General features: G+C 43.8%; 1 protein-coding gene across 1 annotated transcript in view; it reads right to left on the bottom strand.

The window, feature by feature from the left end:
* NRG4 (neuregulin 4) overlaps positions 1-27,147 on the bottom strand; it is a 55,092-nt gene that overhangs the window by 10,148 nt on the left and 17,797 nt on the right.

Below are 27,147 nucleotides of genomic sequence, written 5' to 3' on the forward strand. Positions count from 1 at the left end.
ATTTCTAATAAATATGAAACAGGTTATAAAATAGTTTACTCATCAACTGAACATTTAATGTCTATGCCTCTTTATGTAGGCTCTTTTATTCTAGAAAAAAAGACTTGTTATTTACAAATGACAGAACCTACTAACACTTGGTGAATACTCAGGAATAACTGAAGATCAGTATTCAAATGATAAAAAGAAAATAATAGGGGCCGGAGTGGTGGCGCAAGCGGTAGGGCGTCTGTTTTGCATGAGCCAACCTAAGACAGATCACAGTTCGATCCCGCAGCATCCCATATGGTCCCTCAATCCAGGAGCAATTTCTGAGCACAAAACCAGGAGTAACTCCTGAGCATCACTAGTGTGGGCCCAAAACAAAAACAAACAAAATAATAATAATAATAATAATGTTTTCACAGTGTTTAAGACACATGAACTGGGGCCAGGGAAATAGAAATAGCACAGCAGTAGGGCATTTGCCTTGCACATGGCCAACCAAGGACAGACAATGGTTTGATTCCCGGAATCCCATAAGGTCCTTCAAGACTGCCAAGAGCAATTTCTGAGTGCAGAGCTAAAAGTAATCCCTGAATGTGGTCAAGTGTGTGATCCAAAAAAACAAAAAACAAAAACAAACAAACAAAAAGACACTTGAACTGACCACAGAGGCATGCAACACTTACAGTGGTCCTCAAACTATGGCCCGCGGGCCACATATTGTATTTGTATCTGTTTTGTTTCTTCATTGCAAAATAAGATATATTCAGTGTGCATAAGAATTCGTTCATAAGTTTTGTTTTTACTATAGTCAGACCCTCCAATGGTCTGAGGGACAGTGAACTGGCCCCCTGTTTCAAATGTTTGAGGGCCCCTGCTTAGTAGGTCAGAACTATATAACTACATTCAAACAAGCCAACATTTTATGCAAGTCCTCCTAAAACTTTCCCCCAAATTCTGAGTCCTAACCTTTGCCTCTCTTCTTAGCTAATGCTATAACAATAAAAATTGCTTCACTAAGCATTTATTAGACCCAAGAGATACCTAGAATATTTAGTTTCTGGTGTTAATGTCTTATTTATAATTAAAAGATTAAAAACAATTATTAAACTTCAAACGTGTAAGCAAAATACAAATTTAGTTACAAAACAAAACTGCAGGACCAGAGAGGGAGAGAATTAATGGGCTGGGTCCACACTTTGCATCTAGGAGGCCTACATTTGATCTCTAGCACAACATGGTCTACTCCGCATTGCCAGTAGCAATTCTGTGCATCAACAGATGTGGCCTTAAAAATAACAAATTCTGGGTCCAGAGAAATAGCACAGTGGTAGGACATTTGCCTTGCACGCACCTGACCCAGGATGGACGGTGGTTTGAATGCCGGCATTCCATATGGTTCACTGAGCCTGCTAGGAGCAATTTCTTAATGCAGAGCCATGAGCAACCCCTCAGCGCAGTTGGTGTGAAGCCAAAAACCAAGTAATAATGATAATAATAATAACAACAACAACAGATTCCATAGGCTGGGAAGATATCTCAGTGGTCAGGGGTGCATGCACCAGGACCCAAATTCAAATCCCTGCATTATGTGAACCCCACAAGCAGCAACACATTTTCTGGTTCTAGCACTGAATCAATCATCTAGTTCAGGTGTCTGAGTATCACCAGAGTGGCTCCCAGACTCCTGAACTGCCTTTGGTGCCCCTGCAGAAAATATTTCTTGGAACCAGAGAGACAGTACGGCAGGTACTTGCATGCAGCCAACCTAGGTTCCATTTCCAGCACCCCAATGGTCCTCCCAAATACCACCAGGAATGATCCCAGAGCACAGAGCTAGGAGTCAGCCCTGAGCATGACTGGGTATGGCTCAAAAAACAAAAACAAAAACAAAAAAAACCCAAAACATTTCTTACATTCTTTCAAGGTAGACAGCTGACCAGAAAATTCTTTTGCTGAAATGTACCAGAGTCTATCTGAATTTAAATGAATAAAACACTATATCAAGAATGATCCACACTTGTCATTATGTGTCATGTTGTTGTTCGTTTATGAAAGGCAATCTTGTAGAAATGTCCTTTCTTCTTTTCTTTCGTTTGTTTGTTTTACAAACAAAACCAGGGGTTACTCTGGGCTTTGCGTTCAGAAATCACTGCTGCCAGGCTCGGGGATTATATAGGATGCCAGGAATCGAAACTGGTCCATCCTGGGTCTGCTGAGTGCAAAGACCTTGCAGCTGTGCTATCTCTCTGGCCCTCTTGTAGAAATTTTCTAACTACCATTGATGCCAGCACTGCAATCTGGGTTTCTCATCTGATAGCACTATTAGTAGTCCTCTGTTAAATGGTGCTCAAAAAAAAATATAGTATGAAATTTTGGCAAGAATCATCATTTCTACCGGTACAATCTATATAATGTGTCATCCGAGGGTGAGACAGTGATGGGAAACACAGGCATCACTGATGTCTTATAACGTCCTGTTCTATATATTGAAACAAGATAAGCTCAGGGAAGCACATAAACGATGGTGACAGCAAGCAGCATGTGAGTATGAAAGGAACTTCATCCCAAGGAGACACTGGCCAGTCTTCTAGGAAAACCTTGGGAGGAGTTACCCAGAGAGGTGCTTGATTCAGCAGTCTTTAGGCAATATTTTGTGACTTAAAAAATTGACTAAATTTTTTAAAGTCTCTAGTCCCTATAGGAACAAAATATTTTCAAATATATGAAAATAAAATATGAACAATGTATAAAGACATTGTCCCCCCTTTTGGACTGCTCAAAAGTAAATAAATGAAAAGGCAATAAATTAAAAACTCCTCTAAAATATAAAATATTATTTAAAAATTTTCATCATAGGGTCAGAGCAATAGAATATAGTAAGTAGGACAATTGCCTGTAAGCTACTGATATGGGTTCAAACCCCAGCATTCCATATGGTCCCCTGAAACTTTGAGTGCAAAACCAGAAGTCCTGAGTAGCAGGTGTGGCCCCAAAACAAACAAACAAACAAACAACATTGATTACAGAGAACAGATAAACAACAACCCGTAATTGTTACTGATGTTTTTGTTTTTGTGCCACACCCAGCAGCTATCAGGAGTTACTACTGGCTCTGTGCTCAGAAATCACTCCTGGTAGGTTCAGGGGACCATATGGGATTCTGGGGAACTAACCCACATTGGTCGCATGCAAGACAAATGTGCTAACCACTGTGCTATTGCTCTGACCCTGAATTACATATATATATATATATATATATATTATATATTAACTGTCATGTTATGATGCTCAATATAAAAATTTATATTAATATATATTTTTTTGATTTGGGGGCCATAGCTGGTAGTGCTCAGGGATTACTCCTGGCTCTGCACTTAGAAATTACTCTTGGTATGGCCAAAGTGATAGCACCGTATTAGGGTATTTGCTCTGTACAAGGCCGACACGGGATGGACCTGGGTTCGATTCCCAGTATCCCAGTATAGTCCCCTGAGCCTGTCAGGGGTAATTTCTGAGAGCATAACCAGGAGTAACCCCTGAGTGCCACCAGGTGTGGCCCAGAACCCCCAAAAGAATTTACTCTTGATGGGAACCATATGGGATGCCAGGGATTGAACCTGGGTTGGCCATGTGCAAGGCAAGTGCCCTCCCTGCTGTGTGACTGCTACAGCCACTTATATTAATATTTTAATATATTTTCTTGGGAACTATATCCAGCTGTGCTCAGGGGTTACTTCTAGCCATGGTTGGGAGTCTTTATGCAGTGCCAGGAATTTTATGCAAGACAAGTGCCAGGGATTGAACAAGGGTCTTCATGCAAAACAAATGCCTTACCCCCTGTACTATTTCTCTAGACCTAATATTCTTTGGGGGGACACACATGGCAGCGTTCAGGGTTACACCTGGGTCTGCACTCAGAAATCACTCCAGGTAGGCTCGAGGAACCAAATGGAGATCAAATTCAGGTTGGCTGCTTGCAAGGCAAACACCTTACCCACTGTGTTACTATGCCAAACCTAGACCTATTAATTTTTTATGTTTATGAACCGTATATAAAACACATATTTGGGGGTTGGAGTAATAGCACAGTGGTAGGGCATTTGCCTTGCATGCGGCTGACCCAGGACGACCTCGGTTCAATCCCCAGCATCTCATATGGTCCCTCAAACCAGGAGCAATTTCTGAGCATATGGCCAGGAGTAATTGCTGAGTGTCACTGGGTGTGGGCCAAAAACAACAAAAACACATATTTGCACAAAAATATGGCAATTTCATCTCTCCTTTCTTCTAAAGACTTAAATAAGTATAAACTGTTGATGATGTAAAAATAGCAAATCATATCACTAGGGCTTCCAATAGTTGATACTTTTTCACTAATCATGTATGGGTAAAACTTGAAGGGTTCATCAAGACTATAGACCCAGAATAGCTGTAAAGACTTATACTCTTAAATCACCAACTAAACCACAGTTCTAAATGGAAAAGATTCATTCTAGCTTCTTACCTTCCCAGGCATCAGGCCTCAACAGCCTTCTAATGCAGGGAAGATCTCATGCCCAACTTGGAATAAGATAAAGAGAAGCCAGGATCAGTTCACTTCCTGACAAAAGAAGTCAAGTATTAGAACTGAGCAAAAGACAGCTGTCACTTTGTGTGGTATTCCTATGATAGAAATGAAACCTTACTGATGAGAAACTGGGGTATTCTTCAGCTGCCTTCCAGGAAAATCAATGGACGATTAAGACCCTGTCTTTAAAGGATAACAAAATGCAAAAGCAAGTGTATGAGTTGATGTATGTACCTTTTTTTTTTTTTTTTTGAGTCGATGTACCTTTATTGAGCAACAAATGCAAAGAACACAAGAAAAGCAGGGTGTGGGGCATCTTTGCTTGACTCTTTGCTTCCTGGAAGAGCAATGAGCTAATCTGAGTTAGTTCTAAATCTACCCTTAGACAAGGGACACAAATTGAAAAGGTGTGAAGAAAATAATAAATATAAGTAAGAACTGGAAAATAGCAAACAGAAGAAAAAACTAGGCACCCTCCCTAACTTGCACTTCCTAAGAGAATTAAGCCAAGCCCTAAGCTTCTCTAAGTTCCTAAAGAAAGCTCCCGGCTAAGCACTCTAACTTCCCTAATTTACACTTTAATTAAGTGCCTTAAGAAAGATCCCAACTAAGCTAATTCCTTAAAGTGCCTTAATTTACACTTCATTCAAGCTCACTGGGAACCTTTCCACTTTTCCCTTTCCTCCACTCCCCCACTCCCTGGCTCCCCTTCCTTTCCCTGGGAACCTTTCCACTCCCCCACTCCCTAGCTCCCCTTCCTTTCCCTGGGAACCTTCCCACTCCCCCACTCCCTAACTCCCCTTCCTTTGAACTAACCACCACAATTCGCGGAAGACCCTCATTTTAAATTAGACATATGCCGTCAGGGGAAGGACAAAGATACGCACATGACCCCAGGGGGCAAACACTGCCCCATCTGTTACACAGGGAAAACAAAATGCCTCTTTCCTGGGCTCTGACGCATAACTTCTTTTGTGGCGGGAGATAAGGAGAAATGCCTCCTTCCTGGCAGGTGTGTTCCCATGATATGTATAGACTTTTTACCCTATAAAAGCTTTGCTGAATGCTAAAGGGGGGCCGAATCTTCTCTACTCGGTCCTGAGTTATGAGATTCGGTCTCCAGCATGCTGAGATATTAAAATCCCTCGTGTTATTACAGCAAGTCTGGTCTTCGAGTCTCTTTGGGTACGCGCATATCCTGAGCCTGGAGCGGACTTCCCCTGCGGGGGAGTTCTTTCATTTGGGGGCTCGTCCGGGATATTTGCGACCACCCAGAGACCCCAGACCCACTTGGAGGTGAGCTCTTGTGTCTGTGTCTGTGTCTACTTAGTCTGGGTTCGTTTGCTTCTGGCTGTACTTTTCTCTGAGGTTTGGCGCGATCGCAGTTTCGGCTTTACGGACGCTCAGCAAGTCTGAGGTTTCGTGGATAAAGACAGACGTGTCCGGGTGTCCACCGTCCGATCACCCTGGGAGACGTCCCGGGAGGAAGCGGGGACGACCAGGGACGCCTGGTGTACCCCCCTGGTCTGGAGAGTCGCGAGGAGAATAGCTTCCTCATTGAACTAGGCTGGCGGCGGAGGCCCCTGCCATCCGACTCTTTGAAGTGCCTTTGGGCAACGCGGGAACGGCGCTTGTTCTGGGTCATTTGTCTCTTGATTGTAACTTCTGTGTCAGTTTTCCTTGAAATTAGGACTAAGATGGGACAGACCGTGACGACTCCTTTGACTCTAACCCTTAACCACTGGACTGACGTAAAAGCTAGGGCTCACAATCTGTCTGTCGGGGTACGGAAGGGCCCCTGGCAGACCTTCTGCACCTCTGAATGGCCAACCTTTGGAGTCGGCTGGCCGCCAGAAGGTGTCTTTAACCTCTCTCTTAGTCCTCAGTAAGAAAGGTCATTTTTCAGTCTGAAGGGGGACACCCGGACCAAATACCCTACATTCTCGTCTGGCAGGACCTCGTCCAGAATCCACCAGTGTGGGTCAAGCCCTGGATATTTGGCCGCCCTGAGCCAACTTCCACTATAATGGCAGTAGCCTCAGACCCCGAGCCCAACTTGCCTGTTCCCCCCCGACCTTCAGCTCCCCCGCCCCTCTACCCTGAGATAGACAATGATCTTCTTCTTGACTTCTCCCCCCCTCCGTACTCCCAACCTCAATCCTCTCCCCAGCCGGCACAACCTAACGTGCCACACGTCGCTGTGGGGCAACCCCCGGCGGCCGGTCCACGCGAACCGGGACCAGCAGGGGGAACCCGGAGCCGGAAGGGCCGCAGTCCAGAAACTGTTCGCCCCTCCGAGTCACGGTCTCTTGCCCTCCCCCCTTCGGGCAATGGGGCCCCCGCCAGGAGATGACCAGCTTCCCCCCTTTACAGTACTGGCCTTTTTCCTCGGCAGATCTATATAATTGGAAGACTATGCACCCCACCTTTTCAGATAATCCCTCTGCCCTGACGGGACTCCTCGAGTCTCTCATGTTTTCGCATCAGCCCACCTGGGACGACTGTCAACAACTGCTCCAGGTCCTCTTCACGACAGAGGAAAGAGAAAGAGTCCTCCTAGAAGCCAGGAAAAACGTCCCGGGGGCCGATGGGACTCCCACTAATCTCCCTAACCTCATAGATGAAGGGTTTCCACTGACCAGGCCAACCTGGGACTTCAATACCGCAGAAGGTAGGGAGCGCCTCACCGTCTACCGCCGGGCTCTCATTGCTGGTCTAAGAGGGGCTGCAAGACGCCCCACGAATCTGGCTAAGGTAAGAGAGGTTGTCCAAGGTCCAGTTGAACCGCCCTCGGTTTTCCTGGAACGCCTAATGGAAGCTTATAGGAGGTACACTCCTTTTGATCCAGCTTCAGAGGGACAACAGGCGGCCATAGCAATGGCCTTTATTGGGCAGTCAGCCACAGATATAAAATGTAAGCTACAGAGGCTAGAGGGACTTCAAGATTATTCGTTGCGAGACTTAGTGAAGGAGGCAGAGAAAGTGTTCCACAAGAGAGAAACAGAGGAGGAGAAAAAGGAAAGAGAAAAGAAAGAGATAGAGGACAGAGAGAACCGGCGTGATCGCCGACAAGAGAGAAATTTAACTAGAATTTTGGCTGCAGTAGTAGGGGATAGTATAGCAGAAAGAGAAAGAAGCAGGCAGACAGGGCACCTGGGCGACAGGGCAAGAAGAACCCCGAGAGGACAAGATCGTCCATTCGATAGAGATCAGTGTGCCCATTGTAAAGAAAAAGGACTTGACCGTCCACTCGAAAAAGATCAGTGTGCCCATTGTAAAGAAAAAGGACACTGGGCAAGGGAGTGCCCGAAAAAGCAACTCAGGAGGAACAAGGTCCTGGCTCTCGATGATTAGGGGGGACGGGGCTCGGTCCCCCTCCCCGAGCCCAGGGTAATGCTTCCAGTAGAGGGGACTCCCATCAACTTCCTGGTGGACACGGGAGCTGAACATTCGGTATTGACCAGGCCCCTAGGAAAATTAGGAACAAAAGAAACCATGGTTGTGGGGGCCACGGGCAGCAAATTCTACCATTGGACTACAAAAAGAAAATTGGACGTTGGGAGGGGCCGAGTAACTCACTCCTTCCTGGTCATCCCTGAGTGCCCTGCGCCCCTCCTGGGAAGAGATTTGCTGACCAAATTAAAGGCACAAATTCAGTTTACCCCTGAGGGACCTGAAGTAACTTTGGGGGAAGCTCCTGTGACTTGTCTGGTAGTCGGACTTGAGGAGGAATACCGCCTCCATGAAACAAAGCCTGGAGAAGTAGTTGCTTCAGAATGGCTTACCCAATTCCCTGAGGTCTGGGCTGAACAGGCAGGAATTGGCAAGGCTAAACAAGTACCCCCGATAGTGGTAGAGCTGAAGGCGCATGCCTCACCTATCTCGGTGAGACAATATCCCATGAGTAAAGAAGCAAAGGAAGGCATCCGTCCCCACATCCAGAGGCTGATACAGCAAGGAGTTCTAGTACCCTGCCGATCTCCCTGGAACACGCCTTTGCTGCCGGTGAAGAAACCTGGCACTGGGGACTACCGACCAGTACAAGACTTAAGGGAGGTTAATAAAAGGGCCCAGGATTTGCATCCCACTGTGCCTAACCCTTACAATCTACTGAGTTCCCTCCCACCGGAGCGGGTTTGGTACACAGTGCTAGATTTAAAAGACGCTTTTTTCTGTCTCCAATTACACCCCAGCAGCCAACTGATGTTTGCTTTTGAGTGGAGAGATCCGGAAGGGGGACACACTGGACAACTGACATGGACTAGATTGCCCCAGGGTTTTAAAAACTCCCCCACACTATTCGACGAGGCACTCCATAGGGACCTGGCCCCCTTCAGGGCTCGGAACCCCCAAGTCTCCCTTCTTCAGTATGTTGATGACCTCCTGCTGGCAGCATCCACCAAGGAAGCGTGTGAAGAAGGAACCAGAGAACTCCTAAAAGAATTGGGTGAGTTAGGGTACCGGGTGTCGGCCAAGAAAGCTCAGTTGTGCCGCAACGAAGTAACATACCTGGGGTATGTCCTGAAAGACGGCAAGAGGTGGCTCACAGAAGCCAGGAAAAAGACAGTAGTTACCATTCCTGTCCCCAAGACTCCACGGCAGGTACGGGAATTTCTGGGGACAGCCGGTTTCTGTAGACTTTGGATACCTGGGTTTGCCTCCCTAGCCGCTCCCCTGTATCCACTTACACGGGATCAAGCTCCCTTTGCTTGGACACAGGAGTGTCAAGAAGCCTTTGAAAAAATTAAAACTGCTCTACTCACAGCACCAGCCCTGGCCCTGCCGGATCTAACCAAACCTTTTACCCTGTATGTGGACGAACGTGCGGGAGTGGCTCGGGGAGTGCTAACCCAAGCCCTGGGACCTTGGAAAAGACCAGTAGCCTACTTGTCAAAAAAACTCGACCCAGTGGCAAGCGGCTGGCCGTCATGTCTGAGGGTAATCGCAGCGGTGGCTCTCCTGGTAAAAGACGCTGACAAACTTACTCTGGGCCAGCATGTAGTTATAGTCGCTCCCCATGCATTAGAAAGTATAGTCAGGCAGCCTCCTGACCGTTGGTTGACCAACGCCCGAATAACTCACTACCAAAGTCTCTTGCTAAACGACCGTATAACGTTCGGAACCGCCTGCTATTCTTAACCCCGCCTCCCTGCTCCCGGAGACAGACGGATCCCAGCCGGTACACTCATGCACAGACATTTTAGCTGAGGAAACTGGAACCCGGAGAGACCTGACAGATCTGCCCTGGCATGGGGCGCCGAATTGGTACACAGATGGTAGTAGCTTCATCATGGATGGAAAAAGAAAAGCCGGAGCAGCCATAGTGGATGGGAAGCAAGTAATATGGGCCAGCAGCCTTCCTGAGGGGACTTCGGCACAAAAAGCTGAATTACAAGCTTTGACAAAAGCCCTTGAGCTGGCAGAAGGAAAAGTTATTAACATCTACACCGACAGCAGATACGCGTTTTCCACCGCTCACATTCACAGCGCGATCTACAAACAAAGAGGACTCCTCACGGCTGCAGGAAAGGAAATTAAGAACAAGGAAGAAATCCTTGCTCTCTTGGAAGCCATACACCTGCCGAAAAAGGTAGCTATTATTCATTGTCCTGGACATCAAAAAGGAATGGACCCCGTGGCAGCAGGGAACAGAATGGCAGATCACACTGCTAAGAAAGCCGCACAAGGAACTGTCTCCTGTGCCTTATGTGAGCAACGAAAGAAACCCCAACCAAAAGAAGATAATTTCAGTCTAAACTACACACCAATAGACTGTGAGGAAATTGAACGCCTAAAGGAAAAAGGATTATCCAGCGGATTTGACTGCCATGGGATCGCAAAAACTAAAGACAACAAAATCATTTTGCCTCATAAAGAAGGTGAATACTATGTAAAGAGTATCCATCACCTAACACATTTAGGAAAAAAGAAATTGTGCGAACTAGTAAAAGCCTCCAATTATCACGTACTCCGACTACGAACTATAACAGAACAAGTAACCCAGTCCTGTAAAGCCTGTGTTCTAACAAATGCCCACCACCCGCTCGTAGAACCAGGAAAACGGCTGCGGGGAGACAGACCAGGAGTCTTCTGGGAAGTAGATTTCACAGAAATCGTTCCTGGTAGGTATGGCAATAAATATCTTCTAGTCTTCATAGACACCTTCTCCGGATGGGTTGAAGCTTTCCCCACAAAGTCTGAAACTGCCCAGGTGGTCACGAAAAAAATTCTGGAAGAAATTTTGCCCCGGTTCGGGATACCCAAGGTAATCGGCTCCGACAACGGGCCCGCGTTTGTCGCCCAGGTAAGTCAGGGACTGGCCAAACAGCTGGGGACCAATTGGAAATTGCATTGCGCTTATAGACCCCAGAGTTCAGGGCAGGTAGAGAGAATGAATAGAACTCTAAAAGAGACCCTCACTAAATTGGCTATTGAGACCGGCGGGAAGGACTGGTTGGGCCTCCTTCCCTTTGCGCTCCTCAGAGCCCGAAACACACCCGGACGTTTCGGGCTCACTCCCTATGAGATCCTTTTTGGGGGACCTCCCCCCTTGACCAGACCAGACGGAGTATTAGACCCCGCCTTAGATTCCCACTCACCCTCTGCTTTGTTTATCCACCTTAAGGCTCTAGAGGCTGTCCGCACCCAGATCTGGGACCAGATTAAAGAAGCCTATTCACCTGGGACTCCTGCGGTGCCACACGGGATCCAAGTCGGTGATCTGGTCCTTGTTAGACGTCATCGAGTGGGAACCCTCGAGCCCAGGTGGAAGGGACCCTACTTAGTACTGTTAACCACCCCAACAGCTGTGAAAGTAGACGGAATTGCTGCCTGGATCCACGCGTCACACACAAAGAAAGCTCCTGCTGAAAAGCTTAAGGATGAATGGAAAGTGGAAGCAACTGATAATCCTCTTAAACTTCGCCTGCGCCGTCGCCTCTGCCCAGAGCGGTAACCCCCACGCTCCTATGACACTGACCTGGGAAGTCATTTCCCAGGCTGGAGACACTGTGTGGAGCATTTCCAAGGTGGCCCCCCCGTATACTTGGTGGCCACCACTGCGCCCCGAGGTTTGCGCCCTCATTGCTGGTGTAGAGGCATGGGACATCCCGGAAGAGTCACCTGAAACGGTTCCCCAGGAAAAAGTCGTCTTTCAGAAACGAGCCCTCTCACAGGGAGTGTACACTAGGGGCCAGTACGTAGCCGACCTGCCAGGGTGCAGTTCCTTGGCAAAGCAGAGAAAGTTACGGCAGGCATCGTTCTATGTTTGCCCCAGGGAAAAACAGTCTAAGAGGGAAGGTCGCCGATGTGGGGGGATAGAAAGTTTCTTTTGTAAAGCATGGGGATGTGAAACCTCTGGCACTGCCTATTGGAACCCCTCTTCCAGCTGGGACCTCATTACAGTAGTTAGAGGTAGTAAAGGTGACACCCTAAACATCACTTTCACGCAGAAAGGGAGGGAGGAAAAAGGCGGCTGGATAAAAGGAAAACAGTGGGGCCTGAGATTTTACGTTTCTGGAACCGATCCGGGGTTCACATTCAAACTCAGACTGAAAATTCAAAATCCTCCCTCTCAGCCAATAGGGCCCAACCCCGTCCTAACGGACACCCAGCCTTTACCCAAGCCTAGGCCAACACTAGTCCCTGTTACTCCTGCTTCCTCACAGCCCCTAAACTCGGACCCAACAACCCAGACTCATGAATCTAAAGACGCCCCTGCCCCCCCAGGGATGGAAAACCGCCTTTTAAACTTAATAGAAGGAGCCTTCTTGGTACTCAACCGAACCAATTCTGATATCACCCAATCTTGCTGGCTCTGTTACGCCTCAAGCCCCCCCTACTATGAAGGAATTGCCCAAAATAGAACCTTTAACGAAAGCGAAAGTTCCTCTGTATGTGCCTGGGGAGGGAGCAGAAAGCTAACCTTAGCTGCCGTGTCTGGGCAGGGCCTCTGTTTAGGTACCGTTCCCCCTGATAGAAAGCACCTCTGCAGCTCAACCCTACAATCATCCTTTACACGGGGGCGATACCTCGTTCCCCCTCCAGACACGGTTTGGGCCTGTAACACGGGACTCACCCCATGCATCTCCACCAGCGTGTTCAACAATCTCCAGGATTACTGTATTTTAGTCCAGCTAGTCCCTAGACTCTTGTACCATGATAGCGAGTCTTTTGTGAATGAGTTTGACAGAAGAGCTCGCTGGAAAAGGGAACCTGTAACTATTACACTGGCAGTCCTTCTAGGCTTGGGGGGTCGCAGCAGGAATTGGGACTGGGACCTCCGCCCTAGTCCAAATGCCCCACTACTATACTGAACTGCGTGCTGCAATGGATGCAGACTTAGAAATAATAGAGCAATCCATCACTAAGCTCGAAGAGTCTCTCACATCCCTATCAGAGGTAGTCCTCCAGAATAGAAGGGGTCTGGATATCTTGTTTTTAAAAGAAGGAGGAATGTGTGCAGCCTTGAAGGAAGAATGTTGTTTTTATGCAGACCACTCCGGAGTCGTCAGAGACTCCATGGCAAAGTTAAGAGAAAGATTAGACAAACGCAGACTGGAAAGGGATTCTCATCAGGGCTGGTTTGAGGGATGGTTTAACAGATCCCCTTGGTTTACAACTCTTATCTCCACTCTAACAGGACCCCTAATAATCCTATTCTTCCTGCTTACTTTCGGTCCCTGCATTTTAAATAAGTTAGTTAGTTTTGTGAAACAAAGAATAAATACAGTCCATGTAATGGTTCTCAAACAGCAATATCAGCAGAATGAAGGGATGCTCTAAGATTAGAGCTATGTGCAAAAAAAAAAAGTGGGGGATGAAAAGGTGTGAAGAAAATAATAAATATAAGTAAGAACTGGAAAATAGCAAACAGAAGAAAAAACTAGGCACCCTCCCTAACTTGCACTTCCTAAGAGAATTAAGCCAAGCCCTAAGCTTCTCTAAGTTCCTAAAGAAAGCTCCCGGCTAAGCACTCTAACTTCCCTAATTTACACTTTAATTAAGTGCCTTAAGAAAGATCCCAACTAAGCTAATTCCTTAAAGTGCCTTAATTTACACTTCATTCAAGCTCACTGGGAACCTTTCCACTTTTCCCTTTCCTCCACTCCCCCACTCCCTGGCTCCCCTTCCTTTCCCTGGGAACCTTTCCACTCCCCCACTCCCTAGCTCCCCTTCCTTTCCCTGGGAACCTTCCCACTCCCCCACTCCCTAACTCCCCTTCCTTTGAACTAACCACCACAATTCGCGGAAGACCCTCATTTTAAATTAGACATATGCCGTCAGGGGAAGGACAAAGATACGCACATGACCCCAGGGGCAAACACTGCCCCATCTGTTACACAGGGAAAACAAAATGCCTCTTTCCTGGGCTCTGACGCATAACTTCTTTTGTGGCGGGAGATAAGGAGAAATGCCTCCTTCCTGGCAGGTGTGTTCCCATGATATGTATAGACTTTTTACCCTATAAAAGCTTTGCTGAATGCTAAAGGGGGGCCGAATCTTCTCTACTCGGTCCTGAGTTATGAGATTCGGTCTCCAGCATGCTGAGATATTAAAATCCCTCGTGTTATTACAGCAAGTCTGGTCTTCGAGTCTCTTTGGGTACGCGCATATCCTGAGCCTGGAGCGGACTTCCCCTGCGGGGGAGTTCTTTCAAAATCAGTAAACCAAGCCCAGGTTAGAGCCAAGCTGACAGAAGGAAACAGGTCTATTTCCACTGCTTCATCGCCGTGTGCTGCCATCTTCTTGTGTAATCTGGAAAAATGTGAGGTTTTCATATATATTCTTTTTTCCAAAAGAAGTTTTATTCTAAAATGGTGGGTCAAGAAAGCGTTAACAGTTGTGTTTACTATGGATACTAATGAATAGTCTTTATCAGAAGTAAGGTCACTAAAACAAAGTGTATTTCTTAAATGCTTAGCTAAATAGAGCAGTTGTTTTTTGCATTTGCAACTCTTCTATGATAAGCTTTCAGGCTGTTAGTTCTTTTCTGTAAGGCGTCTTAAAGGTAAAACTTTATTCTGTTTAATATTTATTGTGGTATGTTGCCAAAAGTCAAAGAAAGAGGAACTTTTTAATGATTGCAAAAAAATAGCACCTTGAGGGGCCGGAGAGATAGCATAGAGGTAAGGAGTTTGCCTTGCATGCGGAAAGTCGGTGGTTCGAATCCTGGCATCCCATATGGTTCCCTGAACCTGCCAGGGGCGATTTCTGAGCATAGAGCCAGTAGTAGTAACCCCTGAGCACTTCCAGTTGTGAACCAAAAACAAAACAAAAAGAAAAACAAACAAACAAACAAAAACCCAACAAAACAGTTTTAAAAATAGCACCTTGAACTTTTATTCCTTTTCATTTGTTTTGTTTTTGGGACATACTCAGCAGTGTTCAGGACTTACTCCTGGCTCTTTGTTCAGGAGTCACTCCTGGCAGAGCTTGGGGGCCTATATGGGGTGCTGGAGATCAAGCCCAGGACAGCAGTGTGCAAGGTGAGTTCCCCGTTCGTGAACTTTTATTCTATTAAATTTAGAGGTGAAGAGACAGAAAATGCTAAGAACTGGTCCATCAGAACCAACTGACCTTAATAAAACAAACCAAAAAATTTTACAGTTTGTTAAAACAGTTTTTTTTCCCAGACAGTTCTCTGAAAGCTGAATTTAGCATTAACTACAGTGTGGTCAAATGCAAAACTGTGAAAGAAACAAATATATACATTAAATGTGTCAATTAAATGTGTCAACACAGGGCCCAAGAGATAGTACAGCAGATTGGGGTATGCTAGATGATCACAAGTATTGAATAGACCCTGGGCACAACAGGCATGCGCCCCCCCCCCCCCCAATATGTGCTAATATAACAAATTTAGTATAATGTGGGATTTCTTTTTTTTTTTTTTTCTTTTTTCGTTTTTGGGTCACACCTGGCAGTGCTCAGGGATTACTCCTGGCTGTATGCTCAGAAATTGCCCTTGGCAGGCTTGGGGGACCATATGGGATGATGGGATGATTCGAACCATCGTCCTTCTGCATGCAAGGCAAATGCCTTACCTCCATGCTATATCGCTGGCCCCTAATGTGGGATTTCTTAATTTTCCAATTCTAAGTGATTCTTTTTTTTTTTTAGCAGTTTATTTATTATTAATTGATTGATCTTTAGGCCACACCCGGAGATGCGCAGTGGCCACTCCTGGCAGGCTTGGGGGAGCATATGGGATGCTGGGAATCGAACTGGGTCCATTCTGGGTCAGCTGTATGCAAGGCAAATGCCTTACCGCTCGCTGTGCTATCTCTCCAGCTCCGTAAGTGATTTTTAATCTCAATGATTTTACTTAGGTGTAACTTGTTTTTAATATGTGGTATGTCTGTACTACTAAATTACCTTGCAGGTAGAATGCAGTCTTTATTATCTGACAGATGCATTTCATTTATCTAAATAGGGGGACTTGTCTGGCTGGATCTGCCAGGGCAGCCCCCCATAAAGGGAGGTGCGTTTGACCCCGGCAAACACTGTCATAACAAGCTAAGCCCCATGTTTATGTCTCTGTATGTCTCTGGAGCTGAGAGTTGCTGTGTCCTGCTTCAAACCCCACTTCGAAAAGCTCTGCATTGCAAAACGTGCTCATTGTAGCATTCATCCAGACATCACCTCTGATGAAAAAATCAGCTCAAATTATTTTATATATTTTTGTTTTGCAGGTTAAATTTTTAAAAAATAAAGATACTAATTACAGTCGCACGGGGGGTCATGAAAAATGTTTTATTCTTCCTAGGGGGGCATGACAGAAAATAATTGAGAAGAACTGCTATAAGAGGACCCACATGATGAGGCTCAGGGAAAAGAAATAGAACTTTACTAAGTCACTCTGAGTAACTGTCCTCTCCATTCTTTCTCTTTGCCTAGTAAAATGATCACAAGGCATTGCCTCGCTAGGACTGACTTTGGGCCATCACAAGATCCACAGAAAGGGAGGGAGACAGTGATGAGAAGATTGGACAGATAAACCTCATTCCTTACCCTTGCTCCAAGAACCTGAAGAGCATATGTTGGAAATTTGAAATGCTGCCTGATTATATGTCTAAATTGCCTAAATTGTTCTATAATAAATAACTTTAAATAGACAAGAAAAAAATAGGAATCCTACCTAAGGTATCTTTTGACTTATTTGAATCTATAATAGTCTGCTTTTCACTGCCCACTGAGATTTTTACCACTCATAAATCATAGAAATCATGAAAATACTGAGGAATTCTGTCCATTAAAGCACCAAAGACTTCCTGTGTCATTCATTTCCATATGAGTGGTCATCTACATATATACACATATATACACAACATACACATTTATATATATATACATATATAAATGTGTATGTTGTTTGCATTCTTCTTTGTCAACTGTTATATCTTTTTTTATTTTATAATTTTTTATTATGAATTATGAGAACAAAAGATGCAAAGAAAGAGGATAAGGTAAAGTTACAGTGGAAGGACAATCACCCATAACATAATTCTCAGAAGAAGTCCCCTTGCTGTTATCTTAACTTTGAACTTTCACCAAAGAAAGTTAAGATAAATAAAACAGAATCCATGTGCAATTACTTTGTCCCTCAAGTCCCCAGATTGTAGCACATTATAATATTTCTTAACAGCACACAAGGCAATCTAAAGCCATCAACCTTACATAACTCCTTAAACATTAGAGGCATAGTATTTTTTACATTTCCATGTACATGCATATTAGCTTAAGTTAACCTCAAATTTTAAGTGGGTGTGTTTTAAGGATTAGAGTCAAAGGAGCACAGTAAAAACGGTGTTAGAGTGGCAATTGTTGTTTGCATAGGCCCACCAAAATATGAGAGGCATGGAAAGGAATAGCCTTGGCCTAAATACAAAGAGATCCTACCCCTGAAGTTTCCTGGCATAAGACCAGCTCTAGGCCTCAGGAAAGTTATCGTTCGCTCCAAGACATTGTCCGTAGCGCCAACACACTTATCACACAGTCTCTGTTGTTGGTCTCATGTTTCTGTATTAAAGATTCTGGAATCTGCATGTCCTACATTGAAGTCATGATGTGGAGTGCCTTCTCGTTTCACCTCACCATGAAAGGGGAATGCAGGAAGCCCTGTCCTGTAAGCAGGTTGTTGTTGTTAAGTCTTCTCAGTGTTAAGGGAAGTCTCTTTTGAGCAGGACGATGTCTGAGCAGTGGTAGGGTCTTCCGTGGTAGAGGATTGCTTCCAGGTGATGTTATAGACAAACCTCACCATAAAGGGGCAATACAGCAAGCCCTGTCCAGTAAGCAGGTCATTGTTCTTGTTGTCTTCTCAGTGTTAAGGGATGTCTCTTTTGAGTAGATCGATGTCAGAGCAGCTGTAGGGTCGTCCCTGGTACAGGAATGCCTCCGGGTGATGTTATATACAACCTTGGATGTTTTGTGAATGTCTTCTGTAGATCAAGGGGTAAATGGAGAATGCCCATTTTTCTGAGGCCTGTGCCAGGTCTTTATGTCAATGTTCAGGGTGTAAGGTCTCATTGCACTACGAGATTTGTGTGTTCCCATTTCTATTAGATAAGAACTTATTGGTATGTATAGTATTTTCCCATGTTAGTGTGCCTACGCAAACAAGATATAAAGCCACGTGGTGCTATCAGATATATGGGGGCATAAGAACATTTCCAACAAGACCCATGACTTGGTTCAAACATAAGTATTAAACTGAGGGATTCTTTCACACCAAATTCCATATTGAGCAATTCACAAAGAGAAGATAAAAAACATGGGGGGGGGATCATCACTGTATAAGAAAATATTTAGCAAAAGTTATAGCCATCAAAGAAAACACCCATAAAATGTTGAAAAGATATGTGTCCTTTTTATGTCTTTTAAAATAGTTGAGTGGGTGTTAACTCTAGGGCACCACTTTGGTCTGTGAATTAGGACTCAACAGTACTTAAGTTAGAAAGGGTAAAAAAGGAGTAATGAGGAGTAATGATGATAGGAGATAAAGAAGTTAAAGAGAAATATGAACTTATGAAGAGGTATGCAAAAGGGCAGAGTACAAAATGGACATTCTGCATACATAAAAACATAATTCAATGATAGTGAGTACTATTAATGTTTCTTGTGAGAGTACTATTAATGTTTCTTGTGCCCCCCGCGCGATTTTGAGAATGTAGACTGGACAGAGATTACCAGTGCCAGCCAAACCTCCTCCTGCTAGACTCCCAGCTCCCAGGAAGGAGAGATCCTTCAAGAAGCTGGGAGACCAGAAGTTCAGAGCCCCACCCAGACCCTCCCTAAGGAGCCGCATGGATAGTGGGGGAAGGCCTAGGGTACCTTCAAGCTCCACCAAGGGACCCAACTCACCGGCTTGCCCAGGCGTGTGGCCCGGGGAAGCCCTGGAGATCTGGAGCAAGGCGGCAGAGGGGTGCAGGGGTTACCCAAGTCCCGCACCCCCCCCTAGGCCTGGCCAAGCAGGCCTCCGGCATGGCGTGGGCCTGCCAAACCTCCTCCTGCTAGACTCCCAACTGTTATATCTTATTGGTTATTTCACTAGTGAGTTAAATATAGCTTTGATTCCTAGACATAATTTTTTGGGTTTTTTTGGGGGGAGGGGGAGGCCACACTCAGTGATGCTTAGGGACCATGGACCATGCAGTGCTATGGATTGAACCCAGAACACCTCCCTGGCCTTTTATTTTATAGTTATATGAAAATCGTGGTTTTCCCTTTTATGAATTTTCTTTTTTTAAGCTAGTTTTGAAAGACATCCCTGGAGATGCATTCATCTGACAAAACTATCACCAAATCACCTTACTTCTCATAGCACCATAGTTATCTCCTTGTGTTCTTTTCTAAATTAGAATGCAATGAGGCTAATTACTTGGACAATTAAGCCCTTTCTTAGACTTCCATGTTTGGAACAATTCTCATTGAAATGGTACAGACAAGTCATAGAACTGAAGGAATGTCTATAGAGCTAAAGGAAGCTACCTCTTAGATCAGAAGTCTACAAAATCCAGTAGCTCCTGGTTTACAATTTCAGAGAACAAATGGTAAGGAAATCACTTATTGAGGCTAAGATTCTTAGTGACTTTAGGGACCTTTGCGAAAAAGTAAATTTACCGAAATTTGAGAGTGGGTGAGTAATAAATAGTGGGTAAATAGTGCATAAATAGTGGGTAATGCCCAGTATTTTTCTTTTTTTTCTAAATAATATCTTTATTTAAACACCATGATTACAAATATGATTGTAGTTGGGTTTCAGTCATAAAAAGAACACACCTCTTAACCAGTGCAACTTTCCCACCATCAATGCCCCCCACCTCCTTTCTCCCCAACTCCCTACCTGTATTCGAGACAGGCATTATACTTCTCTCACTCATTAACATTGTCTCATTGTCTTGGTAGTTGTTAGTGTAGTTATTTCTTTTTCTTTTTCTTTTCTTTTTTTTATTTTTTTATTTTTGGGTCACACCTGCCAGAGCTCAGGGGTTACTCCTGGCTCTGTGCTCAGAAATTGCTCCTGGCAGGCTCGGGGGACCATCCGCTGGGACTTGAACCGCTGTCCTTCTGCATGCAAGGCAAACGCCCTACCTTCATGCTATCTCTCCAGCCCCAAGTATATTTTTTTTTTTTTGGTTTTTTTTTGGGTTTTTTTTTTTTTTTTTGGTTTTTGGGCCACACCCGGTGATACTCAGGGGTTACTCCTGGCTATGCGCTCAGAAGTCGCTCCTGGCTTGGGGGATGATATGGGACACTGGGGGATCAAACCGCGGTCTATCCAAGGCTAGCGCAGGCAAGGCAGGCACCTTACCTCTAGTGCCATCGCCCGGCCCCAACTGTAGTTATTTCTAACTGCACTCACTACTCTTTGTGGTGAGCTTCATATCTTGAGCCAGTCCTTCTAGCCCTGCCCAATAATTCTTAAGATTACTCCCAGTTACTGTCCTTGGGCATTACTCCTGGCAATGCTCAGGGGACCCATATGCAATACCAGGGATTAAATGGGGGTCAGCAGCAAGCCAGGAGTCCCTCTTTTTGTTTGTTTGATTGTTTGTTTGTTTTTAGGCCATCTCAGCAGTGCTCAGGGCTTACTCTTGGCTCTGTGCTCAGGGAATATTTCCACAGAGAATCATATGTTGCGTCAGAGATTGAACCTAGGTGGACAGCGTGCAAAGCAAGCACACTACAAACTGTACTATTGCTCTAAAATTTTTTTAAGATAAGAAAAAGCTAAGTAGTTTGTCTGGAAATATAATCCTTGTGCTATATATTTTTCCCTACTGGGTTAACAGTCTCAGTGGAAGTTCAGAAACAATGATGTGCTTTTTTTCCAGACTATAAATTACAAAAAATTCTTATAACTACAACATAAGGCCATAATAGAAATGCTGACACTTGAATAATAACAGGACAGCTCAGCATAGCTCTAGTTAGGCAGTAATAGCATTCGTATGTGCTTGTATCAGCAAAACTCACTCTATTTCTTATCTCTAAATTAAATGGATTTGACCCCTATTTTGGAGTCAAGCCAACTCTCTATATGCATATAAATATATATCCATACATAAATATATCTAATGTCCATATTTCCAAGCAATTTTTATGTGGGAAACACAGCCTAAACTATTAATGAGGTTTATTTGACTACATCATTTTCCAGCAGAAACAGAAAAGCAAATCATTTAATTTTGGTGTATTTTAGCTCTTTACCAAGATCAAAATAGCCGATATTCAAAACAAGCTTAAAAAATCATTCCCGGGGCCGGGAAGGTGGCACTAAAGGTAAGGTGTCTGCCTTGCCAGTGCTAGCATAGGAAGGACAGCGGTTCGATCCCCTGGCGTCCCATATGGTCCTCCCAAGCCAGGGGTGATTTCTGAGCACATAGCCAGGAGTAACCCCTGAGCGTCAAATGGGTGTGGCCCAAAAACCAAAAAAAAAAAAAAAAAAAAAAAAAGAAAATCATTCCCATCATACTGAAAAGATTTTATTTTCTATTTGAATCATAATCAATAAACTGCTGACCAAAATAAAAACCAACAATTATGGTCATAGTTCACCCAACTAAAAATAACCTTAGTTATTATTAGTTTATATTAATAACTTACCTAACAGGTCAATTATGCTGAAGTTAACAGCATTTAAATGGCTTTTAGTACACCAAAATGAATTTACTAAATATTTATTTCATCACATCTTTTTCTTGCCTTCTCTAGATGCTCATTATCAGTAATTTTAACCATTCTTTTTTTTTTTTTTTTTTTTTTTTGGTTTTTGGGCCACACCCTGTGGTGCTCAGGGGTTACTCCTGGCTGTCTGCTCAGAAATAGCTCCTGGCAGGCACGGGGGACCATATGGGACACTGGGATTCGAACCAACCACCTTTGGTCCTGGATCGGCTGCTTGCAAGGCAAACGCCGCTGTGCTATCTCTCTGGGCCCAATTTTAACCATTCTTATAAAAATTAAACAAGAAAAAACAAAAGGCTCAGCTGTAACTACACTTCAAATGGTTCTTCCTAAATTATTTCCTTGGTAAGTCAATAAAGTAATATTTCTTCCTGAAAAAATATTTGTATAAATGATAAAACTTTTGTATAAGATATTTGTATAAAATATAGAATTTGTATGAAATATATAAAAATTCCAAAATATTTGGACTTTTATTGAATTTTTTTATTATCTCCCATTTGATAATTTTGCAACAGGTTCAAAAAACAACACGAGGAAAATTTTTCTACAGAAGAGTACAAATTTAGAAATGTACACCAACTAAATAGTAAGATAAAATTTCGGTTTAAGGCCAGAGAGATTGCATGGAGGTATGGCATTTGCCTTGCATGCTGACGGACGGTGGTTCAAATCCCGGCATCCCATATGGTCCCCCAAGCCTGCCAGGGGTGATTTCTGAGCAAAGAACCAAGAGTAACCCTTGAGTGCTGCCGGGTTGACCCAAAAAAAATATTTTTTTTAATTTCAGAACAAAATATAAGCTGAAAAAGATTCTTTTTTTTACTTTTTTTAAATATATTTTTTGATTTAAGTAACATGATCATATTTGGTTACAGTAATAACCAGAACACCCCCTTCACCAGTGTAACATTCCCCCCTCCCCCTTCCCATCTTCTGCCTGTATTTGAGACAGGCATTCTACTACAGTTATTTGTTTTTAAGTTCAGTAAGTTGTATTCTTTTCCTTAAAGGATAAGAGTAAAAAAATATAGTAAAGATTTTATAAAACACACAAAATTCTGTCCGCTATTCCAAAATTTTGTGTCTCAAGAGGTAGTATAAGAGAAAATGGAGACAACTAAAAATGAGAATAATAGTAATGGGATGAAAATATGACTAAATAATATATAAGTAATATTTTGGTGAATTTCCCCACTTATTTACTAAAATCAAACATGGACAGTTAATAAAAGGATAGTATATTCTCAAATAATTTTTGTTCAATATCATATACATATACATGTGTATATATATATATATATATATATATATGGCCTAGGGACCAGAGTGATAGAACAGTGGTAGGGCATTTGCCTTGTATGCGCTGACCCAGGACAGATCTTAGTTCAATCCCTGGCATCCTATATGGTACCCCAAGTCAGGAGCAATTTCTGAGCCCATAGCCAGGAGTAACCCCTGAGTGTCACAGAGTGTGTCTACCCCCCAAAAAAAGAAAAATACAATATATATATATATATATATATATATATATCCCAAATATTTCCTCTAGTTATATATCTCTAACTACTCACATTATGCATGGGTTAAAAAGCTTTTGTTTGATTTTGATAGTGGTGGTGGTATTCTGGGATGTGGGGGTGGGGGAGCTCATTCTTAGTGGAGCCAGGTATTGAAGCCAGGCCTCCTTTTAAGCTATCTTCTTCTTCTTCTTCTTCTTCTTCTCTCTCTCTCTCTCTCTCTCTCTCTCTCTCTCTCTCTCTCTCTCTCTCTCTCTCTCTCTCTCTCTCTCTCTCTCTCCTCTCTCTCTCTCTCTCTCTTTCATTTTTGGTTTTTGGATCACACCCAACAGCACTCAGGGGTTACTCCTGGCTCTACACTCAGAAATTGCTCCTGGCAGGCTCGGGGGACCATATGGGATGCCGGAATTCGAACCACTGACCTTCTGCATGCAAGCAAATGCCTTACCTTCATGCTCTCTTCGGCCTCTATCTTCTTTTTATTCCTTTGTTTTGGGGACACACCTGGTGATACTCAGGGCTTACTCCTGGCTCCACATTCAAGAATCGCTCCTGGTGGTACTTAAGGGCAAGGGGAACGACCACATGGGATGCTGGGAATCGAGTTGGGATAGCAGTGTTCAAGGCAAATGGCATTTCTTCTGTGTTATATCTCCAGCCCCTTAGTTTTCTTTTTTAATATCTCTTTGCCAGTTTAATCTGCAGGGCTCTAAATTAAGAATTGAAGATGAAGGACAAGGAAGGATTTTCTTCCTCCCTTACAAGGACATTCACTGCAAGGATGACCTCATCAGTGGTCTTGGAAGAGTGCAATTACTGAGGAACACTGGACAGGGCAGGGCCAGTGGGCAGGGAAGTTGATGGGGTTGACAACTCGGCCCAGAGAAGTTTCAAGATGACTAGTCAGAGTATTTATTTTACAGCAGAGTAGGAGGCATTCAGGGATCATTGCTGGATCATTGAATGTTTTACAGGAGGCTTGTAAGAATACCCATGATCACATAGGTTGATTTTAAGTTCTCAAGTAAATGTTTCTTTCTAATATTAGACATTAAAAAAAGACCACCAACAACGAGGTTGCTCTTGGAGGTACTCAGGGTACAAGAGGTACCAAGGTTGGAACACAGGGCCTTGTACATACTAGGCATGTGCTGTACCACTTTTATTCACTCTGTGTAGCAGTTTTGTCCTCTCTGTGTAGCACTTATTAGGGGCCTGTCTTCAGGTAAACTGTCATAAAAATGGGAAATTCACCTGGGGAAATTCTCTTTCAAAGGTCACCTCAGTTCCTACTAACTTTGTCATTGTCCAGTACCTCTAGTGTTATGTGCTTGAGACTTACTCTCTGCTTAGAGATCACTCCAGGCAGGCTATCTTATGAGTTCCAGGAGTCAAATCTAGTGGCCCGTGTACACGCAAGGCATGAGCCCTACCTGCGGTACTATTTCTCTGGCCCTCTAGTTTAGATCTGTATGAGGGAGAATATGTTTAACGTGAGATGTCCATAAAGTGGTGCCAGAAATAAAAGCCCCCAGATGCGCTGCATGGGAAGCAAGTCCTCTACCACTGACACATTCATAGTCCCAATGCAAAGTAGTTTTTTTCTTTGTTTTTTTTTTTGACAAAGTAGTTTTAATCAAATTTAAATTGGTGATGGTCAAACATGAAAAGATGTTGGGGGTTTAAAACCAAAGTTCTGTTTTTTTTTTTGTTTTTGTTTTTTTTTTGTTTTTGGGCCACACCCTGTGACGCTCAGGGGTTACTCCTGGCTATGCACTCAGAAGTTGCTCCTGGCTTCTTGGGGGACCATATGGGACGCCGGGGGATCGAACCGTGGTCCGTCCTAGGCTAGCGCAGGCAAGGCAGGCACCTTACCTCCAGCGCCACTGCCCGGCCCCCAAAGTTCTGTTTTTAAGACTAAAGTGGACAGACCGTTTTCTTGGAAATCAGGGAGCAGGAGGACAGACACAAAGAGAAAAGATAACTAAGCACTATGTCATATCTCAACTGCATTCAAACTGTGTTAGATATACAAGGATGACCTGAGGTGCACTACAATACTTGGAAAGGAAGGAAACAAGAGTACCTAATTGCAGCTGAATTATACAGTCTCTGAATCAGAGCAATCTATAACCAAGGCTGCGTTTAGTCTTTGAAACTGACTAAATATATACCTGCCCACCTTGAAAAGAAGCCTGAAGAGTTGCTAGGCAATCAGGGAAACCAAGGCACAGAAAAGGCAGAAAGGTAAATACGAGATAGTAATCTTCAAAGCAACAGTACAGCAGGACATTTGTCTTGATGCAGCCGACCTGGGCTCAATCCCCAGCATTGTTATGATGCAAATTTATGATACGTATCTTTGATTTTATAACTGATTTACAAGATGTGCTCTAAATTGATGATTTTGCCTTTAAATGGAAAGTGTTACAAGAAGCCCACACTGTTTACACTTAGGATGAGTTTCCTAATCCATCCAAGCTAAGAAACCGCTTATTCTAGAAACTTCTTATAGCTGTTTTGGTAAGATATCATGATGTGCGTGAACTCAGTAATATCCTAGCTGTACGCAACTTCCTCCGACATAACCATGGTTTACTCCTTATCCAATGTCTTTGCTGTACTTGCTGCCATGGTGTATATATGTGCCAATGCATAATACTGAGAGTGAATCACTAATGACCTTGTGGTCTTATAAAATGGCTTGTGAGACCACTACTCTGCTGATGTTTCCAGATACCCTTGCTGTCTGGACTAAGCTCAATGGTGAATAAGCATCCTTTACTCCTGCCATGGATTGTCTCCATGTGCTTGATCAAGGGAACATGTTAATACCCATTACAACAGCATCCCATATGGTTCTGAGTGTGCCAGGAGTGATCCTTGAGCACAGAGCCAGCGAAAAGCCCTGAGCCCTGCAGGGTGTGGTCCATAAACAAAAATCAAAACTAAACTAAGATTTTTCAGTTGGAAGCTGTGGCCAAAAATCTTCAAGTAGTACAATTCTAGGGAGTATGATTGCCTGGGCAGAGATGAATGTATGCAGCAATTTATAAATAGAAATATAAATTATATAATATTTCTTGTTTTTCCTTTCTGCTCACTAAACAATGTTCTAATTATAAACTTGGCCTCTCAAGCATGTCAGTCCACAGGGAGAATGCCAGGCTCACAGGAGCTCCAAAGTCTGTGTCACTGATCCTTCTCACTAGAAATGAATAATTTAAAATGCTTATTTTAGACATTAATCTTTATAAGCCTTGTTAATATGAGATGAAACCTTCATCTTAAAAGTGTTTAATTAGCTTCTTATGCATGGAAGCTGGGGGAGACCTCCAGATCGTGATAATGGCAATGGTCATATTCCAGGATGATATTTATTTTTTTAAATGTACTTACTTCACTGAGTAGCTAAAAGTAATTTATTTTCAATTATTTTTTGAGGGAGGGATTCTTGTGCTCAGGGGGTGCTGCTCCTGGCAGTACTTGAGGTCGATGGGGTGGGTGCTCAGTGCCTTTGGCATGCAAAGGCATGCCCTCCCTTTGAGCTGCCTTCACAGCTCTGACTCATTGTTGGTATAATTCAACTGCAGCAAGTATTCTTGTTTCCTTCATTTCCAAGTATTGTAGAGCACCTCAGTCTTGACCTTTGCACATAATGCACAGTCTAATAATAGCTTGAAATCCAAATCTCACTTTTCTAAAGTGACATCTAAAAAACCCACAATCATATGTCCTTGATTACATAGGACATAGAGGAGAGAAGCTGTAGCAGATGAGAACATGGTTGAAAGGTCAGAACATCAACCGTGGTCCCTGATATAAAATCTCCCCCAGAAGCAGCAAAGAAAGAAGACTGTTCATTTACCAAACTGGAAGAGTACC

The sequence above is a fragment of the Suncus etruscus genome, chromosome 1 (genome assembly GCF_024139225.1).
Source record: "Suncus etruscus isolate mSunEtr1 chromosome 1, mSunEtr1.pri.cur, whole genome shotgun sequence".
NCBI lineage: Eukaryota > Metazoa > Chordata > Mammalia > Eulipotyphla > Soricidae > Suncus > Suncus etruscus.